At 41.2% G+C, this 25,207-nt stretch overlaps 1 pseudogene; it reads left to right on the forward strand.

Moving 5' to 3' along the window:
* The first annotated feature begins 3,596 nt into the window (after positions 1 to 3,596).
* The window catches only part of LOC132601487 (uncharacterized), a 48,539-nt pseudogene continuing 26,928 nt past the window's right edge, over positions 3,597 to 25,207 (forward strand).

Below are 25,207 nucleotides of genomic sequence, written 5' to 3' on the forward strand. Positions count from 1 at the left end.
CTTAATAGTGTTACATGATTAATCTGTCTAAATTCAGAACTAATTGGAGCCAAAATCGTTGTATTTTGGTCTGAAGAATATAACAAATTCAGAAATTCAGCGATTGGTTCCAACATCAGATAGTGTAAGTATTTCTATCAGATAGTGCAAGTATTTCTTGTTGTTGTTGTATTGTGCCTCTTTATATCAGGCTGTGCTATTGGATATGTTTTAATTCCATTGATACGCTGCTTAGCTTCTTTCCGAGTAATTTCAACTTATTTAGGATCAGTTAACAAATTATTTGAACATTTTCGGATCTGTATCAGTACAATGATATGCAAAATTATAGTCTTGAAATAAAATTGTCAACAATGTGCAGAGCTTGAAAGCTTTCTTGCTGTAGAATCTCTAGAAAATATGTAACATGATTGAAGTAGTTTTCTTATATTGGCTTTATACCATGTGTGCTCTTTCCCTTGTACTAGAGAAATGTACTCTATGTGAAAAAATTGTTAAAGTGACATGTAACTAGAAACTACTTATAGTAATATCTAGTAGATTTCATATCCTCCTTTATTTTTTGTTTGTAGATATGCCTCGAGGTAGAGCTCGAGCTAACAAAGGTCGTGCAGGCAAATCCTTAGGTAAGGGTAATTTTTCTACTCGTGGACACATGCTTACTGTTCCCAGCCCCACATTTAGTCCTCAACAAGGTGGTGCAAGTTCTTCCGGTGGCGCAGATGTCACGACCCAATTTAGGGTCGTGCGGGCACTTACCTTTCCTCCCTCGGTAGGCGAACCCCCTCATTGATTATACATCAATTAAGTAAAGAAAATTCATTTAAATCAATAGATACTTAGGAATTCAGCGGAAACTTCATAATATATGCAATAAACTCAAGATTTAATATAATTACAAAGATGTAACAAATACAGAATCGATCCAACTTGCCATGACCTAGTCTAGACTAGTACAAGAGCGACATTCTAAGGCTCAACCTCCGTCCCGAAATGAAATGGGAGGAGGCCTTCCAGATAGGCATCGCGTATTTCCACATATGCTTCGATCAATCACCTGAAACAATCTACACCCCAAAAAGGGTGTAGCAAGTGCAATATCAGTACAAACCACACGTACTGAGTAAGTATCATAGGCCGAAAATGTTTAGTAACACAGTAAAAGAGTCACAGATAAACATGATAACAACCCAATCAAGTCATACGATGATCTACCACACACTATATATATGTTACATCCCGTATTTTCATACGTTAAGTTGCATCGTAAGTTAGTCACATAAGCTCAAAGGACAAGATTATGTTTGGAGTTATAAGTGTTTATGTTATGTTTAACAAGTGATAAGCAAGTGTTGTGAAGGTTGGAAGTTAAACGCATCGGAGAAAAAAAAAGTTTTGTCAAGTTTGGGATGTTGAACAAGTTATACAGACTATATAGAATTTCGGTCATATCCAAGTATGCAAATAAAGAGATCGGTGTATAAAATTTGAGTCCCTAAAATAATTCCGTGGATGAACAGTGCACGCGGGTGAACAGTGCACACGAAATGAACAGTGACTGTGAAGAGTGAAAATCAGAAAATTTAAAATGAAAAATCTATTTTTTTTCTTCAATCATTTTACACCTCTCTCACCCTCTAAACCCTCTCTAAACTTCCCCGAAACCCTCTCTACCAAGTTCATGAAGGTCTAATATCAAATTCAAGTCATTATATCCAAATTCAACCTCAAAAGTTAACCTTGGTAAGGAAGAACACCTCTATAGCGTTGTGTTGTGTTTAAGGGTGATTGGAAGTTGAATCAGTGGCGGATTTCAAATGATATTTACTGTTTAAGGTAAGTTTAACATCCCTTTGGTTGTGCTTAAGCTTAATTCCATATTGGAGAGATTGTTTATCGCAAAATACAACAAGATAGCATTGAAATAGCCTAAGATATGGCTACTGTTTCGTTGGGATATTTTGAGGTGATAAATATGATTTGTGATGGCTAGAAATTATGGAATACAACATGATTGTGATATGGTCTATGTTGTTATTTGTATATATATGTTTATCAAGTGAATTGGTGAAAGAAACATAAGAAATTTGAGATTGAAAGTGAAGATTGAAATGTTAGGCGTGTGGACTGTTTTGAAAGCTGCTCTTATGAACTTTAAGTGGCTAGGAATTATTTTAAATAAATTGGATATGGTACTGTAAGTATGATTATATTGGTTTACATGTCAAGCTTCTTGAGGAAATTGCTAACTAGAAAAGGAAATGGATATAAAGCACCTGGAAGTTGTCCGCAGTGATATTATCTTGTGTTGGACTGTTTTGGGTAACTTCGAAATTGAGTAGAAGGTTGGACATCCTTTAAAAAGTATTGATTAGTATACTGGATATACTACTACGTTCAAGGATGAATGACAATGGAGTTGAAGCGTGTTAAAAGGGATCCAATCCGAGCTTACTACTCGTCGTGAGATATTGATGACTTGTTATTGACATATTGTTCCTTGTTGTTGATGTTGTATTTGTTGTGTTTCTCTAGTTGTTTTTGTTATGTGGAGTTGGAGGAAGTCAATATTATAGGGAAGATGCTGCCCAAATTACTAACATAGAGATTCGACTAAGTCTCTTTACGGTGTTAATCATGGACCTTATTGTATTAATGTAGATTGAATTGTATTGTGGACTGCTTTTGAAAGCATTGGGGAGATGAGGAGATTTAGGTATGTTAAGGATAAACCCTTTCTTTCTAAAGGCATGATTCTTTTGTTATAAACCTTTGTACCATATCCATAATATCCTTGCCACCATAAATGGTAGAAGCCTATGAATCTCATGATCCTTACGATATTATTGAGATTATTCATGATCTTTGAGACTATTCTTTGTGATTGATCTCGCCTCATAATACTTGTTCTTTCGAGGTGAGATATGGCGATGACGATTCTATTTCTAATGCTATCCAAGTTCATAGCTCTGAATACTCTCATGACATTATCTATTTCATCTTACGATGGTTGATCATTTAAGGAATGATATGGTGATAATGATAATGCTAATGATGATGTTCATTTCATTTATGTATTTTTATGTATATATATGTATGTATGCATTGCACTCCCACTGATCAGTTGGGGATAACACCGAGTCCAGAAAGGGCCAGGTACGGATGACACCGAGTCCTAAAAGGGCCGGGTATGGATAACACCGAGTCCCGAAAGGGCCGGGTACGGATGACACCGAGTCCCGACAGGGCCGGGTACGGATAACAACGAGTCCTGAAAGGGCCGGGTACGGATGGCACCGAGTCCCAACAAGGCTGGGTACGGATATGACAGAAGTATGTATAGTAAATGTATGTGAATGCAAGTGTGTGTATATTGTGTATGGATGTGTATGAAATGTGTTTCCTATAGACAAGTTAATTTACGTGACAGAAATATCAAGAAATGTACGAGGTATAATTGCTCACTTTATCTTATTTTATCTTCATTCTTATATCATGCTACTATTCATGCCTTACATACTCAATAGGATCGTGTGATGAGAGCCAAGTCATAGGGAATGAAATTTCTTGTACTAACCCTTGATTTCAGCGGAAGAATGGTATTGACAAAGGAAGTGGATGATGATATTGGGATTACAGAGGTAAGTCACTTTGCTGAAACTATGTCATCAAAATGTGCTTCTTCTATGAGAATGAATTGGTCATAACCGAGATAAGTTGATTGTATAGTAAAGCAGGGGAATTAGTTAAATGTATAATTTAATGATAAGTTCAGTTGTAATATTGTAGACGATAGAAGTTGAAGGAATCAGTACAGAGGAAAGTAACGGTGAAAAGGATTATAAGTCAACTATGGTAAGAATGTTGCAAGTATTATTGTAATGTATAGCCAATGAATGGAAGAGAAAGTGACCAGGGAAATATAAAAGGACAATTGATAAAAGTTCAATTATATTCCGAGTTGTGAGACATGAGGTAAGTTTCGTCATCTTTGCATTTCTGTTCAATATTGAGAGCCCTGTGAGGCATTGCATGTATTTTCTAGGCTGCGTGCAAGTTTTGGGTTGTAAGAAATATAGGGGAAGCTCTGTTAAAATTTTTGTAAAATTTAAGGATGAGGACCAAAGATTTAAGAGATAACAAAGATTATACGTCTATGATTGCTATAGATTGATTAAAGGGAAAGTATGGGACAAGTTGATATGGAATGATAAAATTAAGATGATGCTACAAGTGGACATCGAGCATTAGTTATTGGAATAAAAAGTACTATTCTGGCCAGATAGATAGTTGGGCACATCATTATTTCGAGTATCCCTATAAATTTTGATTGAGAATGGCAATGAAATACAACACCATAAGGTAAAACCTTTAAGGGGGGAAGCAAATGTTACGCCTCTCGTTCTCGTCGTTGTAGAACCTATGGTTTCCTAGTCGGGTATTCCTTTGGAATAGAGACCCGAGCCCGAGTTTGGAGGTAGAAAGTATCTTACCCCGTGTATAAAGGTACCAACAGGTGTTCCTGGCAATTTACAAGATTAGAAATTGAACGAATCGAATCGACACGATCAGAACTGAACAGGAGAAGTCTGTAGACACCAGTCATCGTCGACGGGCCATCGTTAATGCGGCGTCGATGGGCTTCTGCAGCCCTGAATCTGAAGGCTCAGGTCGACGGAGCACATCGACAGACCGTCGACACGTCGTCGGGTCGTTGATCCGCTCGTCGAATCGCATCGCTGTAACTTTTTAACTCCGAGTATAAATATGTGGTTCACGATTTTATTTCCCATTTTTCCTCCATTCCAGATCAGAGAAACCCTAGTATATTCTCTCCCAACATTTCCATCATTATTAGTGGTGATTTGGTAAGATCCGAGCCCCGTGAACCCGTGCTTGTAAAGAAGAAGGTTGTTTCTAGGGTTTGTTCAAGGTTGTGAAGCTTAGGAAGTTCGAGTTGAAGTGATTCTTGGAGTATTAGGCCTCTCAAGGTATGTAAATGATTTCTACCCTTGTATTTAAGTTAATTACCAAGGATTTTAGTGGTTTTAGGCAAAGAGATGGTATTTGTGAAAGTGGTAAGTTGATGAAGGTTAAGATAGTAATTTGGGGCTATTTTAAGAGATGATGGGGAATAGATTTGAGTATATTTATATATATATATTTTGTTGTTGTTGGATTGAATGGGAAGTTGAAGGATTGTTAAGCTTATAAGGGAAATGTTTCCCATAATTTGTTAAGCTCTACTCGTATTCAAAATGATTAGTAGGCAAGGTAAATAGTCTAATTAAGGCCTACGTTATCTTGATTGTAGACTTACGAGCTCGAGGATTAGAAGTTGGACGATTGGATACAGTTCGAGTTATGTTAAGGCTATCCTTTCTTTCTTTTGGCATGATCCTATGATATGAGTCAACAAACGAGTAAGTGAGCTTCTATATTACTCTACTCTTAGAAACAGTAGGAGTACTTCAGTCTTTGATGTCCATGCACCCCGTTTATGATTGTTCCTTTTGTTCATGGGTCCAGTTTTATGTAGCTAGTTCTATGTATACATTTTATTTATGCATTACATTCGTTATATATCTAAGCACATTGGCCCGTGACCAGAAGGCGCTATATACGCGAATAATAGATATATGTGGGGTATGAGAAGAGAGATAGGCATTATACACGCATTACCACTTGATCAGCTGGTCTACCATGATGATGATATAGGGATCAGGCTACACGTACCACAACAATGTATATGATGATGATGATGGCCGCAGAGAGGCCGATATGATATGATGGGATGCCATAGAGGCTTGACAGGCATTATATACGCACATATATCAGGCGTTATACACGCATATATATAGATGTATGACCTTCATTGATAAGCATTATCATACATATTATGCGCCCACAGTAGCATTGTCAGTTATATAGATTTATGCAGATACATAGAGATACTAGTTCATACAAGTACATGCAGACAATTATTTCAGCTTATGAGTTCAGACTTTAGTCATGATTCTTATATGTACATGATTGCTCTTACGCCTTTCATACTCAGTACATTATTCATACTGACTGCCCATTGCTCGGGGGGCTGCGTTCATGCTCGCAGGTACAGGTAGACAGGCATGTGGTCCAGCTTAGTAGGACTTTTATCCAACAGTGATCAGTGCACTTCATTTGATCCGGAGTTGCATTCGATTTTGGTATGCCATTCTTTTGAGATGTATATAGATGGGTATGATGGGGCCCTGTCCCGTCCTTCTACAACTTTTATTCCAGCAGAGGTTTGTAGACATTTGTATGTATTAGTCAGATGATGTAGCCTTGTCAGCTTCTATTCTTTTGCGTACAGTATATGTAGCAGCCTAGCTGGCTTGCACTGTTCTTCATCATGTTTATTCATATATGTAGATTGTTCAGAGTTCATGATGTCGCCTAAATATGAGATCAGTTTAAGTCATTTTTATGGGCCCTTGATGTTCAGTAAGATTCAGATATGAGTATAGGGTGTTACACCTCACATTCTCAGAGCATGATCATGCCACGTACTTCACCATATTAATGGAGTATCGGAGACATTCCATGAAGTTTTAGAAGGTGCAAGCCATGGGAAGTTAATAACAATAAAGTAAAGGATGAATTACGATCTCGTAAGTCGTAACCGGGAAGGACAACCTTGAAACCAAAGGACATGACCATTATCAAGTATGATTAATGATAAATATCATGTATGGAGAGTTTTAGAAGATTCCGCGACCAAGCAAAGCGAAGAAAATATGTTTGTCAAAAATTTGGAAAAAAAACGTTAGCAGAATTCCGGACAGAATTTTGGGTCAATTTTGGAGGGGTATATCTCCGAGTATATGAGGAGTTTTAAGGTGTTTCAAACGCCTAAAATGAATTTCATCGAGTCTAGTTTCCAACGCAACAAACCGTTTGTCAATCCGACATCCGAGCAGGGCCTTATGGACATTTTAAAACGGACAGTCAGAGGAACCCGAACCTGGGCAGGAATCCGAAAAATCCACTTAAAAGCCCACTTATGTTTTGACCCGGCCCAATCCGAATTTGGCACCTATAAAAGGGCCTCTACACTTCATTTTAATCATTTTCTTCGACTCCATAATCTTCTAGAACTCTCCTAACCTCTCGACACCTCTCTAGAATTTTCCACACTTCTCTCTCCACTACAAGAATATTCTTGAAGGCTCTCCACCATTACAAAATATTCTATACCATCACAAAAGAGGATTAAATTCCAAATCCCCAAGCTAAGTCATGGAGAAGGATTGTTCTTGTCTCCATTTAATGTTGTGATAAATTTAGTCTTGGAAGAAGTTGAGTGGGGTGATGTTCTTCTAGTGTAAGGTATGTTCTCCATCCTATTTCTCATGATTAAGTTGATTTGAAGGTTTAGCAAGTCCTGTAAAAGAAGAGCATCATAGTATAGAAGTTGCAAATTATTAAATGAAGATGATGACTATGGAATGAATTTGAAAGGAGATTTTGGATTAATTTGAGATTAAATTGAATATAATTCTTTGATTATGGTATCATGGATATTGTTATGGTTAGTTGAGAAATTTGGAAAACATCGTGTGGGATGGTTTATGGAGCCTATTGGTGTTGATAATATTGTTGTGATGTTGGTATTGTTGTTGTTGTTGGTTGGTTGTTGGATTTTAATTTCGGGCTAGGCATATAAACAGGGGATGTGCTGCCCAAATTTCTGCAGATTCTAAATGGAATTAAATTGGAGGATTAAGATGAGAGTATGACATTGAGCCTAATAATAGTATGAATGGTTTATATGTAGGTTTACGAGCTTGGAATGATAAATGTTGAACGACTAAGGCGATCGAAAGGTATGTTAAGGCTCGTCCCTTTCTTTTAAAGGCATGATTCCTATGGTATGATTCCATAAGTGTTTCCATAACCTCCTTGATTTCAAAAGCTAGAAGTTATGACTCTTAAAGCTTCTTATGATGTTAAAAATGAGAATGTTTTTATGAGGATTACGTTGAGGATGATTTTATGCTTAAAGGTCTCAAATATGATTTCAACGATGACGTGAAAATGTTCAGCTATTTCATAATTTTCTCGATTTATTTCATTGTTGTTGATCTCACCTTATAAATTGTTCCTTCAAGGTGGGATAGAGCGATAGTTTTTAGTTAAACTCCTATGCATGCCATGAGTATAATATATGTATATAGCTATTTTGTGACATTACAGAGTTCTATTATTTCATTTTGATTATGCACTGCACTCATTTTCATTCTTCATGTATATATAAGGCACAGTTAACGGGGGTGACACTGTGACCTTTGTTGTATATATATAAGGCACAGTTGACATGGGGTGACGCTGTGACCTTTGTTGTATATCTATAAGGCACAGTTGACAGGGGATGACGCTGTGACCTTTGTTGTGTGTATATATGGCACAGTTGACAGGGTGTAACGTTGTGGCCTTTGTTGTGATGTGTATATGTATGGCACAGTTGACAGGGGGTGACGTTGTGGCCTTTCTTGTGATGTGTATATGTATGGAACAGTTGACAGGGGGTGACGCTGTGACCTTTGTTGTGGTGTGTATATATATGGGGGCTGACGTTGTGGCCTTTGTGGTGATATTTCTATGGATATATGTGTTTCTTTGATATAGCTGTACTGATGAATTTATTTTGCCCATTCATTGACATGTCTCAAATGTTTTCGAGGATTTTATGTACATGTTGATTTCATGCCTTACATACTCAGTACACTATTCGTACTGTCCCCCTTTCTTCGGGGGCTGCGTTTCATGCCCGCAGGTATAGACACTTATTTCGGTGATCCTCTGGTTTAGGACTTTAGCTCAGCCGCTTGGAGGGATCTAGTGTTCCGGAGCTCGAGTCATTTTGGTACAGATCCTTTGACATAGGCTTTGTTATACTCTTAGAGGTCTGTAGACATATGTGGGTTGTGTATATACGGTTTGATTAGCTATGCAGATGTAGTTCATTTTGGATATTCCCATGCATAGTGGCAGCCTTATCGGCTTGCATATTTTGTTATGTTTGGTTAGCTGTGGCCTTTCAAAAGACGGGTTCTTTTTGATGTATGATATGATGAGTTTACAGCGTGCCTTCACAAATTGCAATATTGTTTCCGGTTTCGGTCTGATCATACCGAGCATGCTCGTATACGGGTGTCCAGTTCGGGCACTGGTCATGGCCCATCGGTTTGGCTCGTCGCAAAAGTGCTATCAAAGCAGTTCGTCCTAGGGATTGTCTACAGACCGTATCCGGTAGAGTCCTATTTATGGGTGTGAAGCCGGCCACACTTATAAACAGGAGGCTGCAGGGCATTTAGGATTCATTGACCTTTCTTTCTATCTTAGATCGTGCGATAGAGCCAGAGTCTAGGAAAGATCGCTTCTGATCCTATTTTTGTAGGTAAGTGCAGACTGACGAGAGATGAAGAGATCAGCTTCAGATAGTGGGGGTGATAAGAAGGCCACTAGAGTAGATCCAGAACCCCAGGCTCCAGCACCGAGTCGGAGGAGCCTCAGTTGTTCTATTGAGACGGATTCCTCGGAGGACCCATCGACGATTCCTCCAGAGTTTTTGACTCCCAGGGAGGAGGAACTCCCAGAGGACAGTTATGACACGGATTCGTCTAGGAAACCGGAGGAGGAGATCCCCGAGGTTGTTCCAGCTACTGCTATGGTAGAGCACTACGTCAGAACAGCTTCCTTGGTAAGTGTTACGGATTACTCCAGCCCCCTATCCTGGCCGTCGGTAAACCAGGAGTTACCCGATTATCTACATTCCTCGGACTCATATGAGAGAGATGATGAAGGCCAGATGAGCACATGGTGGGTAGACGATGACGAGGAGCACCCTTCACCTTATAGTCCACCAAATCAGGCTAGAGACCGATCGGCTACAGGTATATGAGCCTTTATTGAAATTTCCTGTGTATGTGTATTTACAGTAAATTATAACTTAATAGTGGCGAGCGGAAATCAAAAGGGGCCGACAACCAAGTATTTATAAATAACGACGACCAAGGTGTTTTCGTCACCATGGGGAATTTTGAAATCTAGGATGGAAAGTAGTCATACATACAGGTGAAAGTTGGATATTGAGGATTAAAAAGGCCAAGGTAGTAATTGTGTAGTCGGAAGAATAAGAGATCCTTTCTAATTCGGATGGAGATGCATTACGAGAATGTTTTGGAATGTTAAGACCTCAACTTGCTCGAGATTAGGTGATGAAGGTCATGCAGTAAAGTGGGTGCAATTATATCAGCACTAACACACCAGATTTTATCAGAGTTTCAAGGTTAAGCGTGCTGGGGTAAGAGAAATACTAGGATAGGTGACCCCTTGGGAAGCGTACTAAAAGTTCTATAAATTCAGACATAAGAGACAAATGAGAAGCTAGAGTAGCCTAAGGGAAAATGGAGTATTAGGCGGACTAGATCGTGAAGAATTCGGCGGAGACATTCTTAGAGCATGAGCATGCCACGTACTTCACCATATTAATGGAGTATCGGAGACATTCCATGAAGTTTTAGAAGGTACAAGCCATGGGAAGTTAATAACAATAAAGTAAAGGATGAATTACGATCTCGTAAGTCGTAACCGGGAAGGACAACCTTGAAACCAAAGGACATGACCATTATCAAGTATGATTAATGATAAATATCATGTATGGAGAGTTTTAGAATATTCCGCGACCAAGCAAAGCGAAGAAAATAAGGTTGTCAAAAATTTGGAAAAACAAGTTAGCAGAATTCCGGACAGAATTTTGGGTCAATTTTGGAGGGGTATATCTCCGAGTATATGAGGAGTTTTAAGGTATTTCAAAAGCCTAAAATGAATTTCATCGAGTCTAGTTTCCAACGCAACAAACCGTTTGTCAATCCGACATCCGAGCAGGGGCTTATGGCCATTTTAAAACGGACAGTCAGAGGAACCTGAACCTGGGCAGGAATCCGGAAAATCCACTTAAAAGCCCACTTATGTTTTGACCCGGCCCAATCCGAATTTGGCACCTATAAAAGGGCATCTACACTTCATTTTAATCATTTTCTTAAACTCCATAATCCTTTAGAACTCCCCTAACCTCTCCACACCTCTCTAGAATTTTCCACACTTCTCTCTCCACTGCAAGAATATTCTTGAAGGCTCTCCACCATTCCAAAACATTCTATACCATCCAAAGAGGATTAAACTCCAAAGCCCCAAGCTAAGTCACGAAGAAGGATTGTTCTTGTCTCCACTTAATGATGTGATAAATTTGGTCTTGGAAGAAGTTGAGTGGGGTGAAGTTCTTCTAGTGTAAGGGATGTTCTCCATCCTATTTCTCATGATTAAGTTGATTTGAAGGTTTTGCAAGTCCTGTAAAAGAACAGAATCATAGTATAGAAGTTGCAAATTATTAAAGTGAAGATGATGACTATGGAATTAATTTGAAAGGAGATTTTGGATTATTTTGAGATTAAATTGAATATAATTCTTTGATTATGGTATCGTGGATATTGTTATGGTTAGTTGAGAAATTTGGAAAACATCGTGTGGGATGTTTTATGGAGCCTATTGGTGTTGATAATATTGTTGTGATGTTGGTATTGCTGTTGCTGTTGTTGGTTGTTGGATTGTGATTTAAGGCTAGGCATATAAACAGGGGAGGTGCTGCCCGAATTTCGGCTGATTCTAAACGGAATTAAATTGGAGGCTTAAGATGAGCATATGACATTGAGCCTAATAATAGTATGAATGGTTTATATGTAGATTTACGAGCTTGGAAGGATAAACGTTGAACTACTAAGGCGACCGAAAGGTATGTTAAGGCTTATCCCTTTCTTTTAAAGGCATGATTCCTATGGTATGATTCGATAAGTGTTTCCATAACCTCCTTGATTTCAAAAGCTAGAAGTTATGACTCTTAATGCTTCTTATGATGTTAAAAATGAGAATGTTTTTATGAGGATTACGTTGACGATGATTTTATGCTTAAAGGTCTCAAATATGATTTCAACGATGATGTGAAAATGTTAAGCTAATTTCTCGATTTATTTCATTGTTATTGATCTCACCTTATAAATTGTTCCTTCAAGGTGGGATAGAGCGATAGTTTTTAGTCGCACTCCTATGCATGCCATGAGTATAGTATATGTAGATATATAGCTAATTTGTGACATTACAAAGTTCTATTAATTCATTTTGACTATGCACTGCACTCATTTTCATTCTTCATGTATATATAAGGCATAGTTGACAGGGGGTGACGTTGTGACCTTTGTTGTCACGACCCGGCTAGGGGGCCGCGATGAGCACCCGGTGCTACCCCACCCGGGCACCCCCTTATCGTACATAACATAACATCTAGGTGAACCATAAGTCAATTCGTGCTTTTCTTATCGTTAATCATACTGATCCCATTAGACGACCATCATCATTTAACAGATCATAGGCATCTATGCCACATCATAAGTACAAGGCCGACGAGGCCAACAAAAGATATACAAAACATGGGCCGACATGGCCGAACATCTCTACCCACATACACATGACTACGAGCCTCTAAGAGTATGACACATCGTATGAGCGGGACAGGACCCCGCTATGCCCATAATTATATACACAAAAGAATAAGTACCCAAAATCTACGGCTCCAAAAGAAATGGAGCTCTGCTATGCAATCTCAGAATAAGCAGCTATGGATCAAGTCTGTCTCCCTGAGCACCTGCGGGCATGACGCAGCGTCCACAAACAAAAGGACGTCAGTACGAAGAATGTACTGAGTATGTAAAGTATGATCAACATCAATATAGAAGCATAATAGATATCATATGAAATAGCATAGGAGGGGAGACAGTAATATCATCATCATGTCGCTTACTTGCATACATCGTCGTTCGTGTCCCATAATAATACTCGTACCATACTTGTGCTCATATTCGTATACATGTCCTTATTCGTATCCCTATACATAGTCTTTTCACATTCATATTCATATTATATACATGGTCATTTCATATATATAGCCTTTACATAGCATACCCGACCTCATAGGATCGGTGTTTCATACATACTTGGCCAACCAATGCTCAAGATCATACATACCTGGCCCTACCAAGGCGTCAGGGTTATCCGTACCATCTGCAGAGGTGTGCGCGCGTTTCGTAATCGTATACATACTTTATACATAGTCATATACATATAGTCTTACCCGGCATCATAAGCTCGGGGTCTTATTAAAGCCCTTCATAGGCATACATATACATATATCATAGCTTGTAAACATCTCTAGTCTCATTTTACTCTCATCATCATTACTATCCTCATCATTATCGTTACATCTACATTATAGACTTACTCGTCATACGAGGAACATAGTATAATCATAGTAGATATCAAGGGTCGTGAGCTTATGAGCTCAAAATGTCAACCATGTGAAGACAACATACTCATATAGAGGAATTAGGAATTTGGCCAAGAACCATACCTTATGAAAGAAGGGTTAGCCTTACATACCTTTTCGTCAGAATATTCTACACTTGCACGTTTCCTTCCAATGCTAGCGTTTATACCTTCATTAATATCATAACAATGGCCATTAGTCATTCACATTATCCACGTCATCTAGATTCCTCAATTTGCCTCTAATTTACCCACATTCATGGTCATAACACCCATCTTCGTCCATTCGTCTAAAGCGTTTAGTTCATGATCTTAATACCATTTATAACACACTCATATCACAACACAACAACATTCATAACTCAATTCAAACTATTTCTCAAAATGTCACTATTCATCATTCATGACCTAGTTGACCACATTTTCTACAATCCATGTATTTTAATTCTCCAATACCATAAACATCTAGTAAAAATCATGAATCTTACCTTAGAAGTTGTAGGAACAAGCTTTGGTTGATAATACTCTTCTTTGAGCAAAACCCTAGTTTTTCTCCATTTGGATTTCTTGACTTGGATGATCCTTGATGATTCCCTTATCCTTGATTCACTTGTCTTAATGTTATTGATGGCTTATAATCCTTGAAAACTCATATAATAAATGTAGAGAGAAGTTCTAGAGAGAAGTGGTGTAATGTGGAAATGAAATAAGACAAGTCTTGATCCTCACATTTAATGAATTGGAAAATCTGTGTTGGGTGAACAGTGGTCGTCCATGGAGGTTTACGGTCCGTATTCCACTTTACGGACCGTCCCTCGTGGTCGTCTTTAAGCTTAAGCAGGACCAGAGACTTTGTCCTGCATGCATGGGATTTACGACCATGGTTTACGGGCCGTAAATCACTTTACGGTCCACCAGGTCGTATTATACCTTTTTCCTCAGCTGGCAGAAAGTTGAAGTTTGGCATGCCAGTTTACGACCTGGCAGTTTACGGACCGTATACCAGTTTACGGTCCGTATTTGCACTTTACGACCACTGGCAGACAGCTGAAGCCTGCATGGCAGTTTACATCTGCCAGTTTACGGACCGTATTGCACTTTACGGTCCGTATTTTGCAATATACGACCACTGGGCAGTTTTGCCAACTTTCAATTTTTCTCATTTCTCGACTTTTCATTCTAATCATCCACATCCCTTTACATACATTTCCCATGAAACATTATACACTCGCACTCCTCGCACACACCATTAGTTCATTTACTTGCGTACCAACGGGAAATTTTCCGAGGTGTAATATTCTACCCCCCTTAGGAACATTCGTCCTCGAATGTTAAAGGCTTGAGGAATTCTATAAAAATTTCGCCAGAGTTTCCTCTGTAATGTGGCACTACCACCCTGTCACAACAACCCACAATAGCAATGCCTCACAGGGCAATAATACAACAGCACTAGAAATTTGGCCACACACAACCTGAATGTATAAAAAGGGGAAACATGCATACCTTATGATTTTGACGTCTCATCTTGGACTTCTTCCAAGGGCTGAAATAAATGTGGGTATTTGGATCGCATATTCTCTTCCGCTTCCCATGTCATTTCCTCTCGATTGTTATTTCTCCACAGAACTTTAATTGAGGCCACTTCTTTGTTTCTAAGCCTCCGTACTTCCCTATCTAATATGGTAATGGGTATTTCATCATAAGTTAACTTTTCTATCACTTGAATATCATTCACTGGGACGATCCTCGTAGGATCTCCAACACACTTCCGAAGCATCGAGACATGAAATACTGGATGGACTGACTCCAAATCTGGAGGTAGATCTAGCTCATAGGCCACTTTGCCTATTTTGCGCACAATTTCGTGTGGCCCAATATACCGGGGACTGAGCTTCCCCTTTTTGGCAAATCTCATCACGCCCTTCATCGGCGACACTTTCAAGAATACCCAATCTTTCACTTCGAACTCTAAGTCTCTTCGACGATTATCCGCATAGGACTTCTGACGACTTTGAGCCGCTAGCAACCGATCTTGTATGAGCTTAACTTTCTCTATGGCTTGCTGGACCAAGTCTGGCCCTATCAACTTAGCTTCTCCGGTTTCAAACCACCCAATTGGGGATCTACACTTTCGCCCATATAGAGCTTCATACGGTGCCATTTGAATGCAAGAATGATAACTGTTATTGTAAGCAAACTCAATGAGTGGCAAATGGTCATCCCAATTTCCTCCAAAATCTATCATACATGCTCGTAACATATCTTCAAGAGTCTGAATAGTACGTTCAGCTTGCCCATCGGTCTGTGGGTGAAATGCCGTGCTTAGGCGCACTTGGGTCCTTAAACCTTCTTGGAAAGACCCCCAAAACTTGGCTGTAAACTGAGTTCCTCTATCGGAGATAATAGATACCGGAACGCCATGGAGTCTCACTACCTCTTTGAGATAGAGCTTTGCATAATCTTCTGCCACATAGGTCGTCCTGACCGGTAAGAAATGAGCTGACTTTGTGAGTCTATCCACAATCACCCATATGGAATCATACTTACGTCGAGAACGGGGTAACCCTGTAATGAAATCCATATTAATCACTTCCCACTTCCAAGTTGGGATTTCTATAGCTTGCAATAAGCCACCCGGCTTTTGGTGTTCTATCTTCACTTGTTGGCAATTAGGACACTGAGCTACGAATTCCGCTACGTCTTTCTTCATCCCATTCCACCAATATATAGTCTTAAGATCATGATACATTTTCGTCGCTCCGGGGTGAACGGAGTAACGGGAACAATGAGCTTCTCTCAAAATCTGGTGGCGTAAACTTGCCACATCGGGAACACATAACCTACCTCGACATCGGAGAACTCCGTCTTCCGAAAGGTCAAATGATGAATCCTCCTTCTGAGGGAGTGTATCTCTATACTGCATTAGCATGGGATCCTTATATTGTCGCTCTTTTACTTCCGCTACTAACGATGAAACTGCTGAATTCTGAATAGTAGCTCCGCTGCTACCTGAGTCCACCACTTGGACTCCTAGGCTAGCTAACTGCTGAAGATCACGGGCCATCTCTTTCTTTTCTGGTCGTACATCACTTAGACTTCCCATCGACCTACGACTAAGAGTATCAGCCACCACATTTGCCTTTCCGGGGTGGTACAGGATTTCAACATCATAGTCTTTTAGCAACTCTATCCATCGTCGTTGCCGCAAATTCAACTCTTTCTGCTTGAAGATGTACTGGAGACTCTTATGATCTGTATAAATATCCACGTGGACACCATATAAGTAATGTCTCCATATCGTTAAAGCATGGACCACCGCGGCCAATTCTAAGTCATGGGTAGGATAATTCTGCTCATGTTTCCGTAATTGTCTAGAAGCATATGCAATCACCTTACCATTTTGCATCAATACACAGCCTAGAACGACGCCTGAAGCATCACAATAAATAACATATCCTTCCAATCCCTCTGGAAGTGTCAAGACTGGGGCTGAAGTCAGTCGGTCTTTCAACTCTTGGAAACTACGCTCGCAAGCATCTGTCCATTGAAACTTAGCTGACTTCTGAGTCAACTTGGTGAGCGGTGCAGAAATAAAAGAGAAATCCTCAACAAATCATCTGTAATAACCTGCTAAGCCCAAAAAGCTACGAACCTCCGTAGGGGTCGTGGGCCTTGGCCAAGTCTTCACTGCCTCAATCTTTTGGCTATCCACTCGAATACCGTCAGCTGCAACAATGTGGCCCAGAAATGCCACTGAGTTCAACCAAAACTCGCATTTGGAAAACTTCGCGAATAACTCTCGGGTTCGAAGAACTCCAAGGACAATACGCAAGTGATCCGCATGTTCTGCCTCGGATCTAGAATACACTAGGATATCATTGATGAATACAATCACGAATAGATCCAGAAAAGGCCTGAATACATTGTTCATTAAGTCCATAAACACTGCCGGTGCATTAGTTAGCCCAAATGACATTACTCGGAACTCGAAATGGCCATATCTTGTTCTGAAAGCTGTCTTAGGGATATCTTTCTCCCTAAATCTTACTTGGTGATACCCGGACCTCAAATCAATCTTTGAAAACCATTTGGCACCTTGCAATTGATCAAATAAATCATCAATCCTCGGGAAGGGATACTTGTTCTTAATTGTCACTTTATTCAATTGCCGATAATCAATGCACATTCTCAAAGAGCCATCCTTCTTCCGGACGAACAATACGGGTGCTCCCCACGGGGATGAACTAGGCCTAATGAAGCCTTTTTCAAGCAAGTCTTTTAATTGCTCCTTCAACTCCTTCAACTCTGCGGGTGCCATCCTATAGGGAGGAATAGATATAGGATTAGTGTCTGGCAACACGTCAATAGAAAAATCAATCTCCCGCTCGGGAGGAAGTCCTGGAAGCTCTTCCGGGAACACATCCGGAAATTCGTTCACTACCGGAACTGACTGAAGAGTCGACGACTCAGTTTCTACATCTTGAACTCGTACTAGGTGATAAATGCACCCTTTCGTGATCATCTCCCTTGCCTTTAGATAGGAAATAAACCTACCTTTTGGTGATGCCGCATTCCCTTTCCATTCTAATACTGGTTCTCCCGGAAACTGGAAACGAACCATCTTCATTCGACAATCAACATTGGCATAACAAGAAGCCAACCAATCCATGCCCATAATAACGTCAAAATCTACCATTTCTAGCTCATGCAAATCAATCATGGTACGACGATCACAAATCACAATCACACAATTCCTATATACTCGGCTAGCTATTACCGAGTCACCCACGGGTGTAGACACCTCAAAGGGTTTGATAGACTCTGGCTCAATTATAAATCGACCCGCAATATATGGAGTAACATATGATAATGTGAAGCCCGAATCAATCAAAGCATATACATCATGAGAGAATACCGATAATATACCTATGACCACATCAGGAGAAGACTCAAGATTTTGGCGTCCAGCCAAAGCATAAATACGGTGCTGAGGACCGCTAGTACTGGGAGCTCTGCCTCTACCTCTACCACGGCCGACTAGCGCATGTGAACCTGGCCCCGTAGGGCGTACAGATGCCGAAGATCCGGCTACCGACCCTGATGGCTGGGTCCTACCTCTACGATGTACTGAGGGGCAATCACGCATAATATGGCCTGGCCGACCACATGAATAGCAATCATCTGAACCAAATCGGCATCGACCCCAATGCATCTTCCCACACTGGGAACACGGTGGTACGGGTGGCCTTGACTGGCCCAAATCGCCTCTGAACTGAGGTCCTGTATAACTCGGATTCGGCCCTGAACGAGCAGATCTATCAAGGCCCTGGCCTGCAAACCGTGGAGGTGGACTGGTCATAGAATAGCCTGAATGGCTGGGAAACTGCTGTCTGTGTCCGCCCCTGGACTCGCTCCTCGAACCTGAAGGTCTGGCCCTCTTGTTATGGCCCCTATCCTGCTCACGTTCATTTCTCCGCTATTGTAGGTGTTCCTCTAATTCCTGAGCATGTGCCTGAATGCGGGCAATATTCATGCCATCCTGAAGGGACGCAGTTAAGCATTTATCCATCAAGTGTGGCCCTAGGTCTTTCACGAACCGGTGCACCCGATCGCCCATATCCGCTACCATGGCCGAAGCATACCTAGCCAAGGAATTGAAGCGGAGACTATACTCTGTAGCACTCATGCTACCTTGCCTCAGATTCAAAAATTTATCGGCCCTTGCTCTCCGAACTTCTGGAGGCATATAGTGACGGAGAAAAGCATCAACAAACTCTTCCCATACCGGGGGAGGTGCATTGGCTCCCCGTGAAGCCATCCAAACCGTATACCACTGGATTGAGACATCCCTCAACCTATACGACGCTAGCTCTACCGACTCAGTGTCTGAAGCATGTATCAATCGGAGCGTCCTCAACATACCGTCTATGAAGTCCTGAGGATCCTCCTCCAGTTTCGACCCAAAGAATTCCGGGGGTTTCAAAGCAATGAAGTCACGGGCCCTTGCACTAACAATCCTGTCACCTTGCCCTGCGCTTGACCTCTGAGTCTGGGCCGCAACCAACTGAGTCAACAAATTAATGGCCTCTCTCACGTCTTGGCCCGAAGCATTCGGTGGAGGAGCTGGAGCTGGGGCTGAGGCTCCCATGTGCTCCTCAGTAATAGGCACTGTCTGGGAGGACTAAGATTGAGCCGCACACTGGGACTCATCTTCCTCTACTACCGGTGGCGGTGCTCTTTCAGCCCGCTTTTCTGCCACCGTCTTGCCCTTTTGGGCTGCTGTAGCCTTTTTCTCTTTAGGCATCTCTGAAATACACAACACACGATTTAGGAACAAGAATTTCTTACATCATAGCTCTATCGCACGATTCTTATGAAGAAAGAAGGTCATATATTCCTAAAATTTCTGCAGCTTCTCGTTTATAAGTGTGGTGCGCAACACACCCATAACCAAGACTCTACTAGACATGGCTCGTAGACACATCCTAGGACTGAACTGCTCTGATACCACTTTTGTCACGACCCGGCTAGGGGGCCGCGACATACCACTTTTGTCACGACCCGACTAGGGGGCCGCGACGAGCACCCGGTGCTACCCCACCCGGGCACCCCCTTATCGTACATAACATAACATCTAGGTGAACCATAAGTCAATTCGTGCTTTTCTTATCGTTAATCATACTGATCCCATTAGACAACCATCATCATTTAACATATCATAGGCATCTATGCCACATCATAAGTACAAGGCCGACGAGGCCAACAAAAGATATACAAAACATGGGCCGACATGGCCGAACATCTCTACCCATATACACATGACTACGAGCCTCTAAGAGTATGACATATCGTATGAGCGAGACAGGACCCCGCTATGCCCATAATTATATACACAAAAGAATAAGTACCCAAAAGCTACGGCTCCGAAAGAAATGGAGCTCAGCTATGCAATCTCTTAATAAGCAGCTATGGATCAAGTCTATTTCCCTGAGCACCTGCGGGCATGACGCAGCATCCACAAACAAAAGGACGTCAGTACGAAGAATGTACTAAGTATGTAAAGCATGATCAACATCAATATAGAAGCATAATAGATATCATATGAAATAGCATAGGAGGGGAGACAGTAATATCATCATCATGTCGCTTACTTGCATACATCGTCGTTCGTGTCCCATAATAATACTCGTACCATACTTGTGCTTATATTCGTATACATGTCCTTATTCGTATCCCTATACATAGTCTTTCCACATTCATATTCATATTATATACATGGTCATTTTATATATATAGCCTTTACATAGCATACCCAACCTCATAGGATCGGTGTTTCATACATATTTGGCCAACCAAGGCTCAAGATCATACATACCTGGCCCTACCAAGGCGTCAGGTTTATCCGTACCATCTGCAGAGGTGTGCGCGCGTTTCGTAATCGTATACATACTTTATACATAGTCATATACATATAGTCTTACCCGACATCATAAGCTCGGGGTCTTATCATAGCCCTTCATAGGCATACATATACATATATTATAGCTTGTAAACATCTCTAGTCTCATTTTACTCTCATCATCATTACTATTATCATCATTATCGTTACATCTACATTATAGACTTACTCGTCATATGAGGAACATAGTATAATCATAGTACATATCAAGGGTCGTGAGCTTATGAGCTCGGAATGTCAACCATGTGAAGACAACATACTCATATAGAGGAATTAGGAATTTGGCCAAGAACCATGCCTTATGAAATAAGGGTTAGCCTTACATACCTTTTCGTCGGACTATTCTACACTTGCACGTTTCCTTCCAATGCTAGCGTTTATACCTTCATTAATATCATAACAATGGCCATTAGTCATTCACATTATCCACGTTATCTAGATTCCTCAATTTGCCTCTAATTGACCCACATTCATGGTCATAACACCCATCTTCGTCCATTCGTCTAAAGTGTTTAGTTCATGATCTTAATACCATTTATAACACACTCATATCACAACACAACAACATTCATAACTCAATTCAAACTATTTCTCAAAATGTCACTATTAATCATTCATGACCTAGTTGACCACATTTTCTACAATCCATGTATTTTAATTCTCCAATATCTTAAACATCTGGTAAAAATCATGAATCTTACCTTAGAAGTTGTAGGAACAATCTTTGGTTGATAATACTCTTCTTTGAGCAAAACCCTAGTTTTTCTCCATTTGGATTTCTTGACTTGGATGATCCTTGATGATTCCCTTATCCTTGATTCACTTGTCTTAATGTTATTGATGGCTTATAATCCTTGAAAACTCATACAATAAATGTAGAGAGAAGTTCTAGAGAGAAGTGGTGTAATGTGGAAATGAAATAACACTAGTCTTGATCCTCATATTTAATGAATTGGAAAATCTCTACTGGGTGAACAGTGGTCGTCCATGGAGGTTTACGGTCCGTATTCCACTTTACGGACCGTCCCTCGTGGTCGTCTTTAAGCTTAAGCAAGACCAGAGACTTTGGCCTGCATGCATGGGATTTACGACCATGGTTTACAGGCCGTAAATCACTTTACGGTCCATCCACCAGGTCGTATTATACCTCTTTCCTCAGCTGGCAGAAAGTTGAAGTTTGGCATGCCAGTTTACGACCTGGCAGTTTACGGACCGTATACCAGTTTACGGTCCATATTTGCACTTTACGACCACTGGCAGACAGCTGAAGCCTTTGCATGCCAGTTTACGTCTGCCAGTTTACGGACCGTATTGCACTTTACGGTCCGTATTTTGCAATATACGACCACTGGCAGTTTTGCCAACTTTCAATTTTTCTTATTTCTCGACTTTTCATTCTAATCATCCACATCCCTTTACATACATTTCCCATGAAACATTATTCACTCGCACTCCTCGCACACACCATTAGTTCATATACTTGCGTACCAACGGGAAATTTTCTGAGGTGTAACATTTGTTGTATATATATAAGGCACAGTTGACAGGGGGTGACGCTGTGACCTTTGTTGTATATATATAAGGCAAGGTGCAGGGGGTGACGCTGTGACCTTTGTTGTATATATATAAGGCACAGTTGATAGGGGTGACACTGTGACCTTTGTTGTGTGTATATTTGGCATAGTTGATAGGGGGTGACGTTGTGGCCTTTATTGTAATGTGTATATGTATGGCACAGTTGACAGGGGGGTGATGTTGTGGCCTTTGTTGTGGTGTGTATATATGGCATAGTTGACAAGGGTGACGTTGTGGCCTTTGTGGTGATATTTCTATGTATATATGTTTTTCTTTGATATAGCTGTACTGATGCATTTATTTTGCCCATTCATTGACATGTCTCAAATGTTTTCTAGGATTTTATGTGCATGTTGATTTCATGCCTTACATACTCCTTGAGGTCTGTAAACATATGTGGGTTGCGTATATACGGTTTGATCACCTATGCAGATGTAGTTCGTTTTGGATATTCCCGCGCATAGTGGTAGCCTTATCGGCTTGCATATTTTGTTATGTTTGGTTAACTGTGGCTTCTTAAGAGATAGGTTCTTTTTGATGTATCATATGATGAGTTTACAACGAGGTTTTACAGATTGCCATAATGTTTCCGGTTTCGGTCTAATCATATCGAGCAGGTTCTTATACGAGTGTCCAGTTCGGGCACTGGTCATGGCCCATCGGTTTGGGTCGTGACATATGGGTGTTTGGTCGCTAGAGGTTAGACACTCGTAGCGACTCATTGGTTTGGGTCGTGACAGAAGTGGTATCAGAGTAGTTCCGTGCTAGGATTGTCTACAGACCGTGCCTAGTAGAGTCTTGTCTATAAGCGTGTTGTGCACCATACTTATAAATCAGAGGCTACAGGACAATTAGGAAATTGTCATTCTTTCTTCTTCTTAGATTGTGCGATACAGCTGCCTAGAAGGGCAAGAAGGTTGCCAGTGAGGCCACTAGCATACTCCGCAGGCCACAAGGGCCCAAGATGAGATTCAGAGTGAGGGGCCGTCTGAGACATCGCATACTCCGCCTCCAGCACCTGCCCTGGTTCCTCAGCCGGATGTACCGGGCCAGGACATGCGGGATGCTGTGCAGTTATTGACCAGATTAGTAGCCGCCTAGGCTCAGCGGTAGGGAGTTGGTGTTGACCAGGTAGACATGGCTGGTAGTTCGAGGGTCAAGACCGTCCTTGGGTTAGGTCCTTTAGAGTTTTCTGTGATAAAGCAAAATACGGACCCCTCAGGATTTTATTGATGGTATGCAGAGGACCTTGAGGGTTATGTAAGCGGAGGAGGTCGAGTCTGTGGAGTTGGCCTCGTATAGGCTTCGTGATATTGCAGTACAGTGATATCAGACCTTGGAGTTATCTAGGGGAGAGAATGCCCCTCTTTGTTTGGCGAGAGTTCTCAGATGCTTTTATTCGCCATTATCTACCTCCTGAGGTCAGGCGAGCCCGAGCAGATAGATGTCAGCGTATTGAACAGGGCAGTATGAGTGTCCAGGAGTATTGCGTGTATTTTGATTCTATGGCCAGATATGCTCCAGCCATGGTTGCTGAGATGGAGGACAGAGTTCATCGTTTTGTGATTGGTCTAGGGCCATATTTGATAGATGCTTGTACGACTGCTACATTACAGCTAGGCATGGATATCTCTCGTAAACAGGCATATGCACAGAATCTGGAAGATCGTAAGCGTCAGCAAAGGACAGAACGTGATTGTGACAAAGGCCATGGCAAGAGGGCCAAATCTTTAGATATCGGGGGTGAGTCTAGGGTAGGACAGCGACAGCAGTATCCCCGATATCCATTCCATTTGGTAGGGAGCACACCTCTGCGGTTTCCAGGTCCGAGGTTTGATCGGTCTTCTTATTCCAGAGCGGGCCAGAGTTCCAGAGCATCAGGCTCTCAGTACCAACCATAGTCAGGCCAGGTGAGGCCACCCTTGCCGCGGTGTGCTCGGTGTGGTAGGCTATACACTGGGCAGTGTCCATTGGGATTGGTTGGTTGCTATGCTTGTGGTTAGTCAGGCCACAGGATCATGGAGTACCCGATGAGGATTGGTACGAGTATGGTTCAGCCTACGGGGTCTATGGATAGTTCTTCTTCTGTAGTACGCCCTTCAGGGCAAGCTTTCCAGACACCAATAGGATGGTGTACAGGGAGGAGTGGAGCATCCAGATCGATCGGTCCTCAGGACCGTGTATATGCATTGGCTGGTAGGCAGGATCATGAGACGTCTCTTGATGTTGTTACAGGTATATTATCAGTCTCCTCCTATGATGTGTATGCACTGATTGACCCAGGTTTCACTTTATCATATGTTACGCCCTTTGTTGCTGGTATGTTTGGGATAGAGCCCGAGTTGATTAAACCTTTTGAGGTGTCCAAGCCAGTTGGTGATCCGGTTATAGGTAGACGACTATACCGGGGCTGTGTTGTTATAGTTTGTGACAGCCATACCGTAGCAGATTTGATTGAGTTAGATATGATTGATTTCAATGTTATTATGGGCATGGACTGGTTGGCTTCTTTTTATGCTAATGTTGATTGGAGAACAAAGATAGTTCGATTTCAGTTCCTAGGCGAGCCAGTCCTAGAGTGGAAGGGTAATGCCGTTTCGCTGAAGGATAGGTTTATTTCCTACCTTAAGGCAGAGAAGATGATTAGAAAAGGGTATATTTTTCACTTAGTTCGAGTTCAAGATGTGCAAGTAGAGCCGCCGACTCTTCAGTCTGTTCCTGTGGTTAATGAGTTCCCAGAAGTGTTTTCAGATG

Source organism: Lycium barbarum, chromosome 7, assembly GCF_019175385.1.
Source record: "Lycium barbarum isolate Lr01 chromosome 7, ASM1917538v2, whole genome shotgun sequence".
In the NCBI taxonomy this organism is placed as follows: domain Eukaryota; kingdom Viridiplantae; phylum Streptophyta; class Magnoliopsida; order Solanales; family Solanaceae; genus Lycium; species Lycium barbarum.